This window comes from Coffea arabica, chromosome 4c, assembly GCF_036785885.1.
Source record: "Coffea arabica cultivar ET-39 chromosome 4c, Coffea Arabica ET-39 HiFi, whole genome shotgun sequence".
Lineage (NCBI taxonomy): Eukaryota > Viridiplantae > Streptophyta > Magnoliopsida > Gentianales > Rubiaceae > Coffea > Coffea arabica.
The window spans coordinates 49,551,942-49,558,285 of record NC_092316.1 but is presented as its reverse complement, the minus strand read 5'-3'; the positions used below and the strand labels follow the sequence as shown (position 1 = coordinate 49,558,285).

The 6,344-nt window shown below is 34.3% G+C and overlaps 1 long non-coding RNA gene across 2 annotated transcripts; it reads left to right on the top strand.

The window, feature by feature from the left end:
• The first annotated feature begins 3,093 nt into the window (after positions 1 to 3,093).
• On the top strand, positions 3,094 to 4,362 carry LOC140005003 (uncharacterized). Of its 2 annotated transcripts, none has more exons than XR_011812827.1 (3): positions 3,094 to 3,324; positions 3,433 to 3,551; positions 4,175 to 4,362. It is a non-coding gene; the product is annotated as an uncharacterized lncRNA (long non-coding RNA). The 2 variants fall into 2 exon arrangements; XR_011812826.1 differs by lacking the exon at positions 4,175 to 4,362 and adding an exon at positions 3,648 to 4,166.
• Positions 4,363 to 6,344: the final 1,982 nt, after the last annotated feature.

Below are 6,344 nucleotides of genomic sequence, written 5' to 3'. Positions count from 1 at the left end.
TCCTGTGAATCCAACTACCTCATACGTCTTGGCTCTTTTGTCTGATCCCTCTTGCTAGCACACTTCCTCCATGTCCTCATCATTGAACAGTACCTTTCTTTTCCCACTTCCTGCAAGAATAACATCCTGATCATTTCTCTCCTTCAGAGCCCTTCTAGTTTTCATTGGGGACTTCAGCTTCTTAAAAGACCTTTTAACTTGCTTTTTAATAGCTTTTTGAAGCTTAACAGTACCTTGGAGCTCTTCCTGCATTCTTGCCTCCCTAACTGGAATCTCTAGAAGTCTATTCTCCTGTTCCAACCATCTTGTGCACAATTCTCTGTCTTCCTCCATTTCCTCTATAACAGCTAGAGACAGGTTCTCCTCTACATTGTCCTGTACTGGAAGAGGGAGTTCTTGTTTCTCCTTGGTCAAAGGTTGAGAATCTGCACTGCTTACTCGCTCCCTTCCACTAGTTTCCCCCTTATTATTATACAGGTCACTATGGCCTTGAAGTTCATCTCTTAGACCTTCCTGTTCTTTCATCACATCCTGATTGCCTCTAGTTCCTAGTACTCAGGTCCTCAGTGTCTCCAAAAGTACCTCTCCAGATTGGACCCTATTCTTTTCCCTTTCAACCATTTCTCCATTTTGGAACTTCCAATATCTTTTATCCTTCCCCATATCATCCCTCACCACTCGATCCTTAGTAGGACTTCTATTATTACCTGCCCTCATCCATGGGCCATATTGGTTGTCTAACAGACTTCCTGAAGCAATTATGTATTCCTTGCAAGTACGTTCCCCATGACCTACTATTCCACATCTATAACAAAAGTCTGGACATCGTTCATACTTAAACACTACCCACTTAAGTGACCCTGCTAAATGCACCAAAGTTCCTCTAAGAAGGGGTTTAGACAGATCTGCAAGGACTAGTATTTTTAAATGCCTGCCTTCTTTACCTCCAGCCTAAGGGATAACAACCTCTTTGACATCTTTGAACACTACTCCGATTTTCCTGCCTACCTTTTGGTGAGCCAATGCACAAGTAGGTTATCTGGACCCACAAAGGTGCAGTAACAAAGGCTCCATAGTTGTCTTCTATCCCTTTTGACCATCTGTTCAACACTAAGACTTGATTGTCCATCAACCACGGTCCTCCTGTCACTATTCTTTTCTTTATCTTCTTGGTTTGGGATATTAAATTGGAGCACATTCGGCCCCAGCTCCATTACCGTCAGATTCCTGGGATAACTCCAAGCTGCAGTCACAAAGTTCTTCACCCCCGTGAAGTTTGCTATTTTCTCCCCCATAATTCTTCCTATCAGGCTTCCTTTACAATCCTTCACTCCACTGGTCAGATCCTCCAACTCCAGCTTAGCTCCAGAGATCTCATTCCCCTCTAGTGAAAATCTTTGTAATAGCTCAATCAGATCTCCCTCCATTGATAAATCCTGAGATGCTAACGGGTGAACCCTCTCTAAAGTAGAAAAGATATGCCTTTTCGACTCCCAATCAGGATCAAAGTGGGGAAATCACAAATAGAGTGACTATGGACCAAAGACAAAAAAACATAGGGGACAAAGACACGGCTGGACACGTCTTTCTGAGAAAAGAGGACCAGCGCGGCTAAAGTCAAAGGTGACGAAGTAACCAAACAAAACAATAAACACTGAGAACACAAATGCACATGTATAGACACTACCTCAGACAAGGGAGCAAGGAAAAGAAGCGATTAAACAAGTTTTACCTGGCTTCAGCTATCATAAAGTGTAGTATTTAAGTTGTCGTGTGTTTCCTCTGGAGGAACATCCTTAATGTTCCTTGTATATGATGGTTGTTCTAAAATGCACGAGCATTAGTTGCAGACCAGATTGAAAGTGATGATGGTTGGGCAAATGTGTGAAGAAGTGCGGGATGATGAGAACTTTTTTGAAAAAGTTTGAAAGTTGCTGAACTCCCACCAAAGGGAGGTGGGCTTTTATCCTAAGAGAGAGCTTCCTCTACATAGAGAGAGGATCACAACTTTTTGTCGTTTAAGTTTCATTCAAACACATTTCATCTTCATAGTTTCATAAACTTGATCAATTGAGGACAATTAAATGCCTGCTAATCAATCTGGACAAAATATCATGACATGATCAGCATGTACTGTAATTATCAATAATTAATTCAATCACTGATTAAATGACATAAACATGTATATGATGCAATAAAATAATATTTTGCAAATAAATGACAATCCAAATAATTCTTTCTTTCACATTAATTGGTTGTATTGGGATTGTTTGAAATATTTCTCCAATTGGCTATCATCGGATTTTTCTCCACGACTTCGTTTCTTCTTGATCTTCTTGTTCGATTTGTAATTAAGAAGAGAGTAATGGTGACTGAAAATTTCTTAGTTTTCTTATTTTTTGGTACTGAAAATGAGAAACTTAATTTTAAAAAAAAAAGATTTTTAAGGTTTTTGTTGAACCAATGTTTTTTTATGGTCAAGTAATGATATTCCATTCAAATTATTTGACAATTCATCAATTGTTCTCAATTAGTCAAATTTATGAAATTATGAGGATAAAATGTATTTGCTTGAAATTTTAGGGATGAAATCAGTCAAAATTATAAAAGTATGAGGATGAAATGTGTTTTGACTGAAACTTTAGAAATGAAATTGTCCAACATCTCAAACACTGGGGATTAAAAGTGCATTTTCCCCAACAACTTATTTCATAAAGATCTAACTCAACTAATCAACTCTGGTAAAAAGCGGAAGTGCTACTTGGTGATCTTAGGTAGCCGCATATCTTTGTAAGCCTAAATAGTAAATAGTTTGTTCTTAAGAGACAAGCTACTGATTTAGACAAATAAGGGTCATGTTATAATTCAATTTGTATTTCCGGTGAGTAAGACTAATTAATGACAAAGTATTAAGCTAAAATCATTATTGGTGTACCCAAGAAGACAAGATTAAGTAAAGTTCAATGAAGTGAAATCGACATTGTGAGTGTTTTGACATTAAAATTAAAAGATTAATAAACAAAGAGAAATCAAACATGAAAAAATTCTTTATTTCTTCTCAGAAGGTTCACACAATATTATGTGGCTATTGACTTGGGTAACCTTCTCCTTTCCCTCTCTACCCTCAACTTTCTCTCTACTCTTCTTCCTCCATAGGAGGGAGATTTTGGTGTTAAGCCAAGGTCTCCCTTCCTCTTCCTTTATTCTCCTTTCGTATTCCTTTGTTCTTACTTTAATAAAGTTTCTCTTAGGGTATTATAGTGAGAGTTTTCTTCTCTCTCAAGCTATCCTGGTGAGAGTTTTCTTCTCTACTAGGCTATCCTGGTGAGAGTTTTGTTTAGTTTTTATTTTTTTTGTTATGTATTTTCTCAGATCTAAGAATTTTTTCAAATCTATATGATAGATCTAAAATTTCTTGGGTCTTCTCGCCAGATCTCAACATCAGTTTTGAATTTAAACCAGTTGGATAGCAAATCTGAGGGAATAGACATGCACAGATATCTATGGAGCGGTTTGATCAATTGGTCAGATTTGATGATTGGTGATTCACGGTATAATTTCTTATATTTTGTAACTGTTAAATCTTATGATTTCTCAGATCAAATATACCTGTGATATGTTCAATGTATTTTCTGCCATTAATGCAGATTACTTTGTCAAAGAAATCGTGCTGGATGATTTTCCAGCGAGATGATCAATAATATTGACTTGTGTTTTATCAAAAAAAAATGTGGCTATTGACTTTAATAGACTCCTCAGGAACTACCAACAAAGAACACAATCCAAGGTTTAACACAACAAAGAAAAAAATAAAAAAGAAAGCCCTTGAAACACAATTATGCAATCTTAATTAATTAAATAAATTTCAAATTTAAACTTCACACATGTACTGACATACTTAAAAAAGTAACATCTACAAATAGGGGAATGTTGATTGCATTTCACTTTTATTCCATTAACACCTCTTTTCTTTTCCAAAAAGATTATTCACTAACGATTATGCTTTGAGTACCATTATTTTTTTCCTTACAATCAGTTATTGATTTATTATGTGTTACCAATGATATTACTTGTACGAGTTTGGGCTCAATGAACATTGAATTGATGTAACTTAGCATGAATTCTCCCACATGTGTATATTCATCAACATCTATCAAACATGCCAAATTGACAGCTCAAAGGGGGACAGCCTTGGGAGGAAATATACAAGATTGGGCTTAATGAATATTGAATTGATGTAGTAGTATAGCAGAAAAGTTGTATCTTGCGTGATGGAGAAAGATGTGGCAGTGGTTTTTGCCTTTTTTCCCCCTACCATGTGTACAAGCCTTATTGCTTTGATCAATAAAAGCTCCTATTATTTGCCAAAAAAAAAAATATTGAATTGATGTAACTTCATGAATTCTCCCACGTGTATATTCGTCGACATCTATCACCGATCCCAAGTTGACAACTCGAAGGAGTGCAGCCTGGGGTGGGTGGTTGGGGGCGGGGGCGAATTTCTAAAAATATTGTCAAAATTGAAAAAGTTCAGAAAATTAGAATTATGTGGGGGGAATTGCTGAATAAGGGATCGCCGCAATTGAAATGTGAGGCTACTAATTTAATTTTCATTTATTTTATTTTAGTTCGTTTTTTTTTATTTAAAAAACGTGAACGGCTAAGGAATCTTGGTCCTATTCATCACCGCTCAACTGATGAGCGGCGAAGCTTTTGTCTTTTTTTTTTTTTTCCAAACCATTCTTCCTACCTTTTATTATTTCATATGTAATTTTGAATAAGTTATTTAATTCATATGTAATGTTTAATAAGTTATTTAATTCATCTGTAATTTTTAATAAGTTATTTAATGTTTAATAAAAGGTAGCGCGACCAATTTTTTTCCTACCGTTTAAGGCCTCGTAATTAGGTTTTACGTTTTACATGAAATACTAATTTTCAAATTACAATATAAACACTTTTCAAATTAAAATTATTAAATCATATTACTAAAATTCTATTATAAACTAAAATTATAAAAAATTTAAAATATGATATTAGAATAATGTTAAATTTATAAATTAAGATGATAATCAAGTATGCTATTAAATTATTAATTTTATTTACCTAAGTCATATTTTATAATATTATTATCGCAATCAATAATAATAAATAATACAATATTTATAGAATATAATAATGAGTATATAAACTTAAATAATAATAAATTAGGCTTAATTAGAGTTTAGGATTTAAATAATTGGTATGCTATTAAAAACACTCTAAAATTTACGTAAGTCATATTTTAAAAACTTTTAATGATAATGGTAAATTGAATAATGATAAATAATGCAACATTAAACAATATTTATAGAATGTAATAATTACCAATAAAATGAGAGTTTCGATAATTATTTGAAAAATAATATTTTTTAAATCACCCATCAACGCGCTTGAGTTATTCTCAAGTAGATAAAGTCAAAAAGTGTCCTGATATTCTGTCAAGTTGTCGTCAGGCTTGTCGGTGTCGGCAACCTTGATGAGCGGCGAAGCATTTAAAAAAAAAAAAAAAAACCGAACCAAAATAAATGAAAATTAAATTAGTAGCCTCATCTCTCAATTGCGGTGACCCCTTATTCACCACTACCCCCCCCATAACCCCAATTTTCTGAACTTTTTCAATTTTAACAATATTCTTAGAAATTCGCCAAATTTCGACTGCAGCAAAATCAGGAGTTCTAGGTTTAAAGATTTGTTGGTTCATGTGCTACCACGCATGCCCGATTTGTCCCTCGGATGCTTGCTGCTCTATGTTGCTTCACCTAGGATTCCACTGCTGAAGCAGTGTTTGCCATTTCTTGTTCAAACTGCAAGTATCAAATATTCAAATAGTCATAGTTGATATTGTAAAATAACACGCTGTTCTTTGTTTCCCAACTCAAAATTAACTTTTCAAAAATTTTAGCTGCTCCAATAATGGTCCAACAATAGTAAATTACACCAACTCATTCGACAGAAATACAACAACTAGTAATATTCCAAGGAAACTATATTCAACTAGTTTGAAAAATAAGAAAATTGGAAGACGGATGGCTTACTTGAAGGGAAGAAATATGTAACTGAAATCTATGCAGTCAAACGAAAACTCATACTCAAGTAATGAAGAAACGGTGACAATTTTTCTCCAATGGGAGGATAAATTTGGTACACTGTATTTACCCTTTGGGACCAAAAGACTAAAATCGTCAAAGGGTAAAGTATAATTATCTTTTCATAACTAACATGACAAGAATTTACTTTATGCCAAATAGACATTACACTTCAGTGGGTATTTTGTTTATTTTGTGAATATGGGTGAATTGAAA